Source organism: Lygodium microphyllum, chromosome 5 (assembly GCF_053477565.2).
Source record: "Lygodium microphyllum isolate KBCC chromosome 5, Lygodium_microphyllum_v1.1.10, whole genome shotgun sequence".
NCBI classification, from domain to species: Eukaryota; Viridiplantae; Streptophyta; class Polypodiopsida; order Schizaeales; family Lygodiaceae; genus Lygodium; species Lygodium microphyllum.
The window spans coordinates 4,835,319-4,845,151 of record NC_141139.1 but is presented as its reverse complement, the minus strand read 5'-3'; the positions used below and the strand labels follow the sequence as shown (position 1 = coordinate 4,845,151).

Sequence of the window (9,833 nt, the reverse complement as noted above, 5' to 3'; positions counted from 1 at the left end):
TAAGGAGGCTTATTCACCGGCTTTGAGTGTGGTTCCAAATCAATGGGATGGTCAACAACTCTCTTGGGAGGTAGTGCTATAGGTAGCTGAAACAAATCATTGTACTCATCAAGAGGAGCCTTTAAAGCTGAATTATTTTGCATATTGCTAGACTAATCTGCATTTTTCTTATTTAACTGCAATACAAAAATCTGAGAGCGTTTCTTGAACTCTTTCTTAAGTTGTTTAGTTGTAATGAGCTAATATTCACTACTGTTTTGGATTCCCTGCAAGTGAACAAGCTGTCCAGCACTAAAAAACTGCACATATAGCAAAGAGAAATCCATAGAAATGGTGCCTAAAGTCTTCAACCAATCGCAACCCAACACAATGTCTATTGGCCCCATGTCAAGTGCAATTAAGTCTACATTCTACCCACAATTTTTAGCAAGCTGAATATGTATAGCTTGGCATATTTGAGTACTAATTTCTTCACTCCCATTGGCAACTTGCACCCTTATTGGTTGCTGTAAATCAATGGCAAAACATTTCAGCCTATCCATGACTGCTCTATTTATGAAACTGTGCATGCTACCACTGTCTACCAAGATAAACACATCTTTCCCATGAATCTTGCCTTGAAGATGAAGGGTATTAGGACTCTTTGATCATGTCCAAGCATCCAAGGAGATAGTACAAATAGTGGCAACAACATGTGAGTCATTATTGTCACCCATATCCACACGTACGTGACCATCGGGATCAAAAGGAAAGGTGTGTGCAGGGTCAAAGAACTCTTCTTGCCCAATTTCTTCATCAGCCTCATCATTTTCAACAGTGATTGCAAAGACACTTGCATCCTCATGGTGATCTTCAAGTCTTCAAAGACCAACATACTTTGGACTCTTGCCTTTGCATTTCTATAAGCACATTTGGAAGCATGTTCAGTTGTGTACTTTTCCCCACACTTGAAACAAAGTCCTTTTTCTTTCCTTTCTTTGTACAAATCCATGGGAATGGACTGTTGATCACCACCAAAGGCTGAGACATTCTTGTTCTTGTTGTCCCCTTGTTTATTCTCAGCCTTGTCATTGTTTACTACCCTAAAACTACTGATTTGCCTTGAGGCATTGAAGGTGGGATATGTGGGAACTCTAGGGGTGCTAAATGGCATATTTCCACCACCATAACTGGTCCCAAACTGGCCCTACTTACAACAACTTGTTGCTATCCAAAATTGGACTGTGTAGGACCTCTAGGCTACCCAAAAGATGGCTAAGCTCAGTAGTATTTTCTCATACATTTATAGCCAATAATACATCCATATATTAGCAAATACATCTCATATAGCAGTGCCAAGTCAATATCTTGGTTCTTCAAGAGAGTACATGCATATGCAAGAAACTTTGGGCTCCGGATCACTAGGAGATGGGCAAAGTTCCCCCCGGGCTGGGTTGTGCACCCCTTCAGGGTCTTTGATGGTGGCAGAGGGGGGTCACCCCTCTTTTGTCTTGCCACCTTGCCTTGCATCGAGCTTTTCCTCACCCGGAATATATATGGCAGACATTTATTAATTAAACACCCAGCATGAGATGCATTTGGAAGTAGGAATTGAACCTTTTCATGAAATGCATGGAATGGAACATTGGGATCAAGGGTAGGGCTTACCAAGCAATGACTCATTGCTAACTTACCCTTATACAATGGATTTTAAAAAAAAAATTAAATTCAAGTAGCTTAGTCAAGAAACAACAACTCAATTGGTTAAGGTAAGAAGAAGCAATAATCCTCAATGAGTTTCAACATGAATTTACCCATTCCAATGCAATGAAAGTGAGGCAAAATGACTGTGAAGAGTTGGACAATAGACAAGCATCAAATTTATCTCCTAATGCCTACTTGAGCTCTTGCATTCTCTCAAGCAATTGGTTATGGCTCAGCAAGAGAATGAATTTGAGAGAATAAGAGTTCAAGAACCAAGCACCTTATGATGCTTGATGAAGATGGCAATCAAACAATGATTCAGCCTTTCTTGAGTGCTCCAAGATGATCCATTATGCTCCAATAATCTCCATGGTTGCAATGCTTAGCCAAGAGAGGAATCTTTGAGCTTGAAGAAGAAAATTCTTCAATTGGGATATGGGAGGATTGAGCTCTCAATAGTTCACAACTTGCATTGATGGGGATAGAAGGGAAATCTTCCATAAATGTACCCCATAATGCCTTCCAAGCATCAAAGAATCTTCCCAATCATGGATTAGTCATCAAAATTGCTACATTGACTACATTGGCAACAACTTTCTTCTATTCTAGTTTCAGCAAATACCCCATAGGAGATTCAATAGGCACTTGTCAATGATGTTTGGCAGTCCACCACCCCTGAGGAAGTGCTTTCCATTGTGCTCGTGGAGCTTCGAGCTATGGAAAACTTGCAGTTAGGCAAGATGATCAGGTTTGTTGTCCTAACAATGCCAGCTTCTTTCAGCAAGTTTTAGCAAACTCGCATTGAAAGGGCATGTGCCATGGCTGGTTTTCATGTTCTTTGCTTGATGCTGGAGCCTACAGCTGCTGCACTTCTCTATGTGCAATACCACCAATAGGCAAACTATGGTAATTTAGGAAGTGGGGTTGAGAAGAATGCTTTGATTTTTAATATGGGAGCCTATTTTTGTGATCTGGCCATCACAGTCACAATAGGGGGAGTCTTTCAGATCAAGGCCCTTTCAGGGGAAAGCTTCGGAGGAGAGAACATGGTGTAGAACTTGATCAAGTACGTGCTAAAAGAAATTGATGCATCAGCTGAGGAGAAGCTAGGGTTCCGTTCTTCCAAACTATCCATTTAGTTGTAGTCCATTGTTGAGAGAGCCATGCATGCACTGTCATCTGCGCAAACTACTGTCATTGAAGGGGAAGTAGCAAGGAAGAGGATCTCGAGAACCATTAGTCATGAAGACTTTGAGTCTGTGAATGCACAATATTTCCAGAAATTTGAAGCCCTGGTCATGCGATGCCTAGGCCAAGCATTGCTGGATGCCGACAGTCTGTCAAATATCATTCTTGTGGGGGGTTGTAGCTACATCCCAAGGCTATGTTCCACAGTTGAGAATATATGTGGTGGAAGACAGATTTATCAAGTCATTGATCCCTTGGAAGTTGCAGTTCGAGATGCCGCCATGGAAGGAGCTATTGCATCTGGCCTAGTAGATCCTTTAGGCAAGCTAGACCTGATGCTAAGAAGCTTGTTGTCTCTCTTGTGGAGGTGAGGATGCCTACTGTTGATGATGGACATGGCTGGTGTTCTTCTTGGAAATGTCAATTGATCACTCCAATGCTCCCTGCCATGTCTTTACCTATGTACCTAAAGCTGTTGGATTTGTGTGACTAAAAAGGGGAAACTAAACAGAATATGACTAATTGGATCAAGAACCTAGAGGCTCTAATACCAATTGTCAAGGAGAGGACTAGGGAGAGAGAAGACTGCAGAAGAGAGAGAAAGAGAGTGACAAGGAGAGAGAAATACTAGAAGAAGAGGGAGAAAGAAAAGGAAGGAAGGAAGCCATGAAAGCTCGAGAGAGGGAGAGAAAATGAAGGAGACTTATTATTATAATCTGATCAAAAAAATGTCAAGTCCCTTACATCTTATATACTACCAATGTAGCAGGTATTTTTCCTCCATTATTTTATTCCTGTATTTTCCCCTATATTCCCCATCTCTTATAGGATACAAGATCCTCCGTCACTCAACATTATGAGTTCAAATTTGATGAAAAGGCTAGTACTAGAAGTCCAAAAGGATACCTCCACAATTCTCTAGATGGCTGATGACAATTTAAGGCAACTGGAAGGTTACATTACCAAAGTCCACGTGGCTGTTGCTAATGTAGAATGCATTTTGGACTTTAGGGTTATTAGGTTTGCACGGCAACCAAGCTATCAAGTATTATTAGGAAGGCCATAGATCTTGCAATCCGACTATCAAGTTGATATACCTACTGATTGTTTGATTTTTGGCAGAGGTGCCAGACGTGTAATAATGGATGTATATCCTGAATCTCCTCAAAGAGAGAGAGTACCTTTATCCTTAACAGAATTAGATACATTACAGGATCCTTTTGGTAGTGAGACTTTTATCAAGTGATGAATCAAGAGAGGGGTCCACTACAAAAGATGTCTACGAGGTGACTCTAAATGAGCTGATAGAAGCTCAAGACAGAATCAGAGACATGGATGTGATTGAGCTAGATCTCAGTATGTTAAATGAGCCATGACTGATTAAATTAGGATCTATGCTCAATTTGGCAGAGAGGAAGGACTATGTGTCCTTGAGACTTTCTTTGGATTTTATTATTTTAGGGATAGAACCCATTTTTACACACCTTATATTATATCTATTTTAAATATATTCATGATTTTTGTCTTTTATTTAGTAGGCTTCCCTATCTGCCTCACAACTAATAGGGATTTCTAGAAACAACTGCCTAGTAGGCTAGCAGGATAGGATCAGTAGGACTACCCTCAAAAACAGATCTTAGAGTACTTGAGAATGTCTTTACATGAGGCAGACAACTGCTCAAACCTCCCCAAACACACCTAACCTAACCCTAGGACTTCATGCCTTGGATGTCGATCCCCAATAAAAGTTGGATCGGTTGGTTAGCAACTTTCTCCAAATCTCTATAAGACTATGCTTGTCCTCTTCCTCGTAAACTTTATGCTTTGATCTTGTCAAGGGCTAGGGTGAGGGTTGTGTTGTGTAATTTATTTGTAGCAGCTTGATGCTCTTTATGGTTTCTATTTGTGTAGATCGGTTTGTGGGTTTGACAGGCTAAGTCACCCTATCCTGTGGTCGCCAACAATGAGAGCTGGATTTAAGAGCCAAATTTAAAGCACAAAAGTGGCCCAAGAGCCATAAATGAGGTGTTTTTGGCAAAAAATGGCACGAGCATGGATCAAAGAGTTGGAATTTTCCTACATGCATTTTTTATGCCAAGAATCCAATACAAGTGTTCGTTCGTTGGATCGTAGCCGATCTTGAGCCCCCATTTAATAGCCACAAAGGTTTGGTGTTATAACAATGCGAACACAAGAGGGATGAATTGTTTTTTTTTAAAGGTTAAAGCCTTTTGTTAATTAAAAGAGGCTCAAAACTCAAAAAATATGTCATGAAGAGAGGGAGGGCATTTTTTGGGGGAAGAAAAAAAAGAAGAGGGGGTGGGTGTAGACAGATTGAGAAGGGGGGGGGAGCCATAGGCCATCAAGAGCCTCTACATACCCATGGCAATTGACTACATCCGACTTCTCCTCCAATTTTTCACTCTTCATCACCATCCTCGACCCAAAAAATGGCTGCCTAGATGAAGAGTAGTAGATTTAGTCTTCTCTCTCCTCCTATAAGTAGTTCACACACGGGAATTCCTAAGAGGAAATCAGGATGGAGACTGATGGTCCGCATGAATCAAATGGATAAAGAATGATGTTGATGCTGAGAAGTGATGTCTAGTAGTGTTTGGAGACCAATGGCGGGTTTGATCATGGTCCATGTATTCAATTCTTGAGATTCGAAACACATAAAATGGTGGTAATTCTTTTTATCAATTGGAATTTGAATCTTTTTATCATTTCATGGTATAAATCATGTTCATATGTGGTGAAAATTTGTTTGAAGCTTGATTGTGATGTATTTGGGGCTTGCAAACCATAAAATGCAGAACATGTGTCTATGGTCGTGTCTTATTAATTAATTCAAATATGAAACGTGTGTTTTATGTGAAAAATGATATTTTTTTCTATTTTGAATATTATATGATGTTCATATGGAATGATATTAAATGTGATGATGGATCATAGTCCAAATAAATTTTATAGAGTAAAAAAATAAAAAATACAACATTTTATATAGAGAAAATAAAGAAAAATACCAAAAATGGAATTTGGGGTAGACAAAAATTTAAAAAATTAGTTTAAGGGTGGAAAATTTTACTAAAAATTAGGGAAAGGCCTATGAGCATATAATGGTTGTAGAGCATGAGGTTGGCCTTAGTCTACACCTATTTGTATGTTAAAACGGTCATTTAGAGGGCATTTTTATGGTAATAATATTGTGAAACATAGGAAATCCCCTACATAATAAATGAACACATAAAGAAGCTAAAATGTCAAGAAGTTTTCATAGAAATATAAGTGTTGATTTCTAGTTAATTTATTTGAGCACCATATGGCATTGCACATTGCATCTATATTTAAACATGGTATTAAGAGAAAATCTCCTAGATATGTGGCACTTGATTGCTAAAACTATTGACCAACAATGAGAGAGTGAGGACCCCTGAGTTGTAGGATAGTACAATTATCTTTGGGGACTCTTGTGTGAGGAAACTAAATTGTCTTCTAGAACAATTTATCAAAAGAGTGGACAATGTTATGATTGTGTTCTATGTTTAGATAGTGCATCTTGGGGCTAATCCTCGGGGTGCAGGAGAGCTATAGGAACCACAACACTGCGTTGGGGAGTGTATGTGATATGAGGTGTTGATGACTTGTATGTTTGGATACTCTCTCTTTTGGAGTCGGGATGGGCAAAATCATTGGGCTACAAATCGATACAAACGTATCCTAGTCATAGTGTATAGCCTCTAGAGGCTCCTAAGCTACCAGACCGTGAGGATGGTTTGGTGAGCATAAGAGGCTCAACTAGAGCCATAGAGCCAGTTTTGGGCCCATTTTAGGTCCCGATACATAACTAACAAATGGGTAAATGCCAGACTTGTAGCCCTTAGCACACACATGTAACTTGAGTTATTGTCCAACCATGTAGAAGGTGCCAGCTTAGAAACACAAATGTTGTTATGGTGAATGTAGAGTGAATAGGCTCTAAATAGGGTATGTAACCTTGTCATTGGTTGCTTAGTCCTATAGAAAATGAAGAAGAAAAAAATGCAGCATGATGACCAAAAACATTCACAATAGATTATAAGAGCAGGAAAATGCAAGATAGTTAGTCATCCATGCTAAATATTAGTTGCAGTAGTACAAAAAAGGGAAGATCAAAAGTAGATAAAGGTGAAACAAACTTGTAGCATAAAATAGCAATAGGACTCCTCTCATGGATTTTTGATACCATGTCAAAGTAGGTCACATCAATGGAAGTGTGAGAGTCTACTATAATAGATTGCACAAACACAAGAGGAAAGAGAAACAATGCAAAAAGCAAAAAAACTCTAAAGAGGTATTCTTGGAAAAAGAAATATACCAAGACAAGAGACAATACAAGACCCTTGAAGTCGAGACATGAGTCACTAGATGTGGGCACTAAACCCCTCTCTCCAACAAAACTATGGTGTATGATAAATGAGATAATGATTGTACAAGAGGAAGTAATGGCTTATAAATGGTCCATAATCATGCACAGATCGACGAACCCAAATAGAGCCCAAAATGATAGGCCATCTAGCCAAAAAACCTAGTGTCCAAAAATAGGCTACCAATTTGACAAAAATAATAAAGCCCACATAAATTTTCTTGAACTCACACATGAGATGTATATATATTGTAATAGTCTCAATTTTTAGAAATGCATGGAGAAGAAGAAAGAGGAAAGAAGATGAATGAAATGCAAGAGAGGGCTTCACTTTTCAAGTCCATCACACTCTCGCACCCTTCACACACACACACACACACACACACACACACACACACACACACACACACACACACACTATATATATATATATATATATATATATATATATATATATCCCTCTATCTATCTGTCTATCTATCTCTCACAAAAATTATAATGGAAGCAAGAGAATGAGAAGAAATCTTGAGCTCACAAAGTTACACAAGAATGAGCTCTCTATTTATTTTTTCATACATGAGGGTTAGGGTTAGGATTAGGGTTATTTGGGCACCCTACATTATTTTGTGGCTCTTGAAAAGTCTTCCTTTTAGTTTATACATGCAACAAGTTATAATGAGACCTCGCCTGAGTGAAAAAGAATAGGGGTTGCTCTTAACCCTCACATCCACCATTGCATGCCTTCTGATCTAACTCTGGGAGATATAACAACTTGCATGGGGGTTGAGCGCTACTCACACATAATTTCTTCCAAAATAAGTTGATGTCTCATCTACATGTGATGAATGGGATAAATTACAATTATATCCTATGGATGGAAAATGCCCAAATGAATATATTGAGGACCGTAGAATGTCTCTTTTCAAAATCATTTTTAGCACAACTTGACAAGTCCTTTTGCTTTGCATTCTTCATTGCCTTGATGATTCCCCATTCCTTATAGCTTGCATTATATAGACATGGAATGCTTGGAACAATTATGCATTATATTGCCTATTCCTAAGAGTGTTGGTAGTTGTAAAAGACTTTCCATTAACTAAAAAACAAATCCAACAACGTCTACTTGACAAATACTCAAGTAGGTCAAAGTAATAGGATTTTATGATAATTTTTTATATCTCTTCATAGCCATCTTAATATAGCTTCTTGATTACTTTGCAGCTCTTCAATAAATCACAAACTTTTACCGATGGCATATTCCACAACCAAATGAGATTTTACCATAATCCAAATTATTCACTTATAAATCAATTAAAAAATCTTTCAACTTGGGTACAAAATTTTTTTAATGCTTAAAATCCATTCACACCACAAACCCCTACAATGCTTGGAAGAATTGCCATATTTATTGTGGAAGAGAGGTACAAGCTACGACAGACATTACAAACTAAGGTGATAATAAGCTCACATTGTGATCTTTTTTGAACTTCCATGTTTCTCTCAAGATTTCATCAACTAAATATAGGTTAAGAATAGGTGGTAAATGATGGGAGGTCTACCTTGGAGTCATCAACAATAGAAGAATATTCTTGAATCTCTTGAGATGTGGAACATCAAGGAGGCTAGTACAACCTCAACGATATTCAAGAAATGTAAGAATCATTAGCATCAAGACCCCTAGCTTTTTCAAACAAGATATGGCTTGACTTCTACTTCAATGCAATTGATTTATCCAAGAGGAGTTGTGCTATTATGTTTCATTAATAACTCAAGTCCTCACTGACTTATTTTATTCTTCTTCACAACATATTTATCAACATTAAGGATTGTGCCTTGGTTGTCGTGGTCCCATATTCATTGTGCACACTTCAATGCAAGAACAAATCCTAAGAGGAGTTGTGCTATGCTTTGTAACTCAAGTCTTCACTAACTTATTTGATTCTTCTTCACAACATCTTTATGAACATTAAATATTGTGCCTTGGTTGTCTTGGTTCCATATTCATTGTGCACACTTCAATGCAAGAACCAATCCTAAGAGGAGTTGTGCTATGCTTCATTAATAACTCAAGTCTTCACTAACTTATTTGATTCTTCTTCACAACATATTTATCAACATTAAGGATTGTGCCTCAGTTGTCTTGGTTCCATATTCATTGTGCACACTTCAGTGCAAGAACCAATCCAAGAGGAGTTGTGTTATGCTTCATTAATAAGTCAAGTCTTCACTAACTTATTTGATTCTTCTTCACAACATCTTTATCAACTTTAAGGATTGCACCTCGGTTATCTTGGTTCCATATTCATTGTGCACACTTCATTGCAAGAATCAATCCTAAGAGCCGAGTTTACAATTTTTGATTGGCATTACATTCTTTGGTACTTCTATTCCAATCCATATAAGCTAAAATTGTATGGAATGTTTTTTGTTTGGTTTTTGTATAGAAGAAAAGAAAAAGAAAAGAAATACACATCCATGGGCACCACACCACAACTAAGGGTCCTAAAGTTAGAAGCGTTTGAGGGCCTTTATTGACTAGCTTGTTCTTTGGTGCCCT

General features: G+C 38.2%; 1 pseudogene; it reads left to right on the top strand.

Moving 5' to 3' along the window:
- Nucleotides 1-1,969: 1,969 nt before the first annotated feature.
- LOC148035465 (heat shock 70 kDa protein 8 pseudogene) lies at nucleotides 1,970-3,242 on the top strand (annotated as a pseudogene).
- The last annotated feature ends 6,591 nt before the right edge of the window (nucleotides 3,243-9,833 follow it).